At 30.7% G+C, this 5,000-nt stretch overlaps 1 non-coding gene across 1 annotated transcript; it reads right to left on the reverse strand.

Annotated features, from left to right (window-relative positions):
• Positions 1-893: 893 nt before the first annotated feature.
• On the reverse strand, positions 894-965 carry TRNAD-GUC (transfer RNA aspartic acid (anticodon GUC)). The gene has a single exon. It is a non-coding gene; the product is annotated as a tRNA-Asp (tRNA).
• Positions 966-5,000: the final 4,035 nt, after the last annotated feature.

A 5,000-nucleotide genomic window follows, 5' to 3' on the forward strand; every position in this document is an offset into this window, starting at 1 on the left:
GTTATTATTATTTTTTTGTATTGGAAAATACGAATTAATTTCAGACTTACTGGGTGGCACTAGTAAAAGCCGAGTTGGCCATGTGGGACACCTTCCAACAGAAATGGGACTAGTGACCTACCTTGCAATCAATGACACGATTAGATCAGTTTTGATAACCGTTTTAGTTGTAGATTAATTTGTATTTCGCCTTTTGCAACTTACCAAGGCAATATGTATATATATATATATATATATATATATATATATATATATACATATATGTATGTATGTATAGAGAGAGGGCATACGTATGTGTATATATTGTGTATGTAAATATATTTATATAGGTATATCTATCTATCTATATATATATATATATATATATATATATATATACATATATGTATATATATACAAATATGTGTATCTATATAAGCATTTATATATGTATATATATATATATATACATTTATATATATATATATATATATATATATATATATATATATATATATACTGTACATATACTAATGGACATATATCCATATAACCTACACTCCCTTCTCAAATTGAGCGCGCACGCGGGAACAACCAGACAACAGTGTAATACTTTTTTAATTGCAATATTAAAATCTTACAGTATTAAGAAATATATAAACTTCAACTACCCCCAATTATTGAAGTAACTAAATACATTTACACTTAAAATTGCTTCAATGACCCAGTTATTAAGAGAACTCCCGTGTCGCCCCCTTCCCCCTCGTAGAAATGAGTTATGTTCCCTTAGGGGGCGTGCTTCCCTACTTAAGAACCGCAGTCCCATACAATTGTTGTGAATACATTGGCCAGAATTGGCTGCACGTCGGGGTGTATTTCTTGACTTCCTCACCTGTCGAGGCCTGGCCAAAATCCTCCCCGGCGGGGAATCGAACCCCGGTCTCCCGCGTGACAGGCGGGGATACTAACCACTATACTACCGAGGAATTGGTAGAAAATGTTGCTGATGTTACGTATTCATTTTCATTATATATATATATATATATATATATATATATATATATATATTACTTTGGTTCTACTCATTTAAGGCTGCATATTCCTCATTCCTTTTTATAGGTCTACCTACCTGGTTATTTATATTTTTCGTGAAAAGTAATGCTCTATCTCTCTAGATATTATAGGTAAACAGATATATATCGATATCCAGACCTACATAGAACTTTCCAAGAAGCAGGAATTGGTAACCACCTGGTCAATGGATGTTTTCCTCGTAAACCTATGTCGATGTCAGACTGTGAAGTGTGGACGGTCAGAAAACGTTAATGAAGATGTTTGTAGCATATCGCCAGCGTCCCATTAAGTGGATAGCTGTCACCGAGGTCGTCGCAGTGGTAGTCCTTACGATCCAGCAGCGTCCTCTTCCCTGATTTTCTTCACCGCCTGCACTTTCATACAATTCCTAGGCTAACTTATCACATCCTGATATTTGACTGTTGGTCAACGTGAGAAAATGATGTGCTGAACACTACTTCGGGTATGAGTCTCCTATAGTAACTATCGTGCTTAGTTAATTAATGTAACGGTGTGTAAAGAGCATACATAATAGTTGGTACGATCCATGTGTATTTTTGTAGTTGTGGTGAAGGATATGTTTTCGAGTATATAATTTTATTCTTTACCATTTCATCTTTACATGATGGATATAGAACTATAGATTTTATCTTGGAAATATTACATGAATTTTTTTTTTTTTTTTTTTTTTTCATTAAGTGGGAACAAATCGAAATTTTAAGGTGAAAATTAGGATAAATCCCGGCTCTTACTGAAGTCGTAATTTTAACCGATTGCGAACGAGGAATAGATTTGCTTGCCCAGTATCCAGGATGGGTTTTATTTCAGAGCGAGGCATCTTCACGTAACATGCCCTGACTTTCACACACTGTCTTTCAGTCACTTATTCTAGAACTAGAGACTTTTTTGTGTGCTTTATTGTACTGTGAGACTTATATGTGGCATATAACAGGCTCTATCAGTGCTGCAGTTGACTAAAATTGTTGTATAGCGTCTATATCAGTTCATTATTTTCCTCATACTCAGTGCGATAGAATTATTGATGAATACGAAACATATAACCATCCATAATGAAAACAACATGAAGAGGTGAAGAAGAGGAAGGAAACCTGTGCTTATAACTGTGACTGCCACAATAAATGGCATCACTACTGGCACAGGGGAACATTGCAGACACTGGACACTTCCTCTTCTCGTTCTGCACATACTTTAAGATAGTGCTTGCTAGAGATCGTGGATGGGTGCCATTCAAGGCTCTCTCTCCTATTGGTGCTAGAAGAAAGTGGTGCCATCTAAGTTCTGGATGTTAGGCAAAAGCCATTTTGCTTAATATTACAGCAATTATAGTAATTATGACTCCAATTGTCATCCTCACTCACTCATTATGCATAGCACAATAAAAAATAAAAAAAACAGTGGTCCAAAATTCCCATACGCCATGTACGCCTTGAGGTCCTTCGTAGAACTAGAGATTTTATCTTGGAAATATTAAATGAGTTTTTTGTTTTCATTAAGTGGGAAAAAATCTCATTTTTACGTTGAAAATTAGGGTGAATCCCGGCTCTTACTGAAGTCGTGATTTTAACTTATTTTTCTCATACATCGTTTGTGCAGCTTTCTTATTCATTACTTAGGTATGTGAAATAAAATTATATATTCACACAACTTATTCAAGCCGTAAAATTTGACATCAGGAGATGGAACACAACACATTTTAAGTACATTGCACATTTTTATAACATAGGTATGTATCTGTATGTATGTATGTATATAAATAGGTATTCATGTATATATCTATGCATTTGTTTGTATATGTGTGTATGTATATATATTTATATCAATATGTATCTCTCTCTCTCTCTCTCTCTCTCTCTCTCTCTCTCTCTCTCTCTCTATATATATATATATATATATATATATATATATATATATATATATGTATACATAGCAATATATAATATATAGATTTCTATACCTATATATGTATATACATATATATGTGTATATGTATATATGTATATATATATATATATGTATATATATATATATATATATATATATATATATATATATATATATATATATATATATATATATATATATATATATATGTATGTATATATATATATATAAATTGAAACATTTAATGTACATATGCGTTCGTTTTCGAACTCTGAAATATATACTGTGTTTAATCTTAGTTTCTTATGTTATTTTCACATATAGTTATTTTGGTCTTCAAATAACTGGGAAAAAAATCAAAATAAATATTTGACATTTTTTACCCGTTCGGTGATGGTTCGCGTATTCGTGCAGGGACTATAATAGTTGGTCTAGATAACGCTTACATTTCGTTATTCATTTTCCGGCACGTAGTGTCTGGCAGTCTATTCGACAGTTCTGTGAACCCCTGCCATGGCGAAAGTGCTGGAAAAATCATATACAGATTGGGATCAATAATTGGTATCATATCCAGGAACTCCTGAATTGGGTTTCAATTATTTAATAAGGTCATGACTCCCCCAGCAACCGATTAACCTGTAAAAATTGTGAACTCTACTGGATTCACTTAGATCTAAAGGTAAGTCATAAGAGTCTAGGGTAGTTGAGTATGTATCAACATTATGGGGGTCCAGGGGCAAGAGGGCAAGATAGAGGGTTGTTTAGTTATAGTGTACTGTATGAAAACTATGGAGATGAGGTAATGGTTTTGAGTCCGTTTTTTAACGAAACTTGGTGGATATGTCCGTAGAATTTTATGATTGGCTGGCTAACTGCACAGGCGTTGGCAAGCTTTGATATAATCGATGCATGGTCACAATAATATATAGCACCGTTACATTACGAATTTTTCATCATGATCATAAAATCTAGTATATAGATTGAAAAAAATCAATCTCATAACTCTTCATCTCTTCATTTACCACCCAATCAATCTGCTCATGCGTGGATATGCAATGTTGCACTTGATATATATATATATATATATATGTGTGTGTGTGTGTGTGTGTGATATCACATTTTGAATTTTACATATAGTTAAGTGTATTTTCTAGTGCACCAATTGATATGAAATAATTACATAGTTCTTATGCTAGGTGCTCTGAAAAGTATTACAGGGATCGTAGAATTTGGTTACTAATATGTCCTTTATATGATATTTTGACGTATTTTTATTTTTAGAAATTGTTCATATCATTACTGTATTTCTTCTTGTTTATCCCACATTTTCTTTCATATATTTCATGCAAATCAAAGCAAGATTGTCGCCTCAATATGAAAAACACTGTATTATTATCATTTACATATATTTCCAACAAATAGTGTTATTCTAACTAGACATAATTTTTAGAGAGAAATATATATAAATATATATATATATATATATATATATATATATATATATATATATATATATATATATATACACACACATATGAAAACACACAGTATCACATGTATCAATATAAATCAAGATTTGGCTTGAGATTAACATATTGGTAGAGAAAAGGAAGGAACGAAAATGGGAAAGGAAAGGTTTTGTAAAAAAAAAAATAATAATAAAATAAAACAAATAAATTAAATAAAATAATAATCAGAATATCATAATTGTTGATTAGTGGTCAGTACTAAGAACTACACATATGTATACCCCCCCCCCCCACACACACACACACAAATATATATATATATGTATATGTATACATATATACATACATAAAAATAATATCTATACGTATATGCATATATATATATATATATATATATATATATATATATATATATATATATATATATATATATATTTATATATATATATAAATATATTATATATATATATATATATATATATATATATATATTGTATGTTTATATGAGTGTATATATATATATATATATATATATATATATATATATATATATATATATATATATATATACGTACA

This window comes from Penaeus japonicus, unplaced genomic scaffold (assembly GCF_977035675.1).
Source record: "Penaeus japonicus unplaced genomic scaffold, GWHDUDI00000001_assembly GWHDUDI00000016, whole genome shotgun sequence".
Taxonomy (NCBI): Eukaryota; Metazoa; Arthropoda; class Malacostraca; order Decapoda; family Penaeidae; genus Penaeus; species Penaeus japonicus.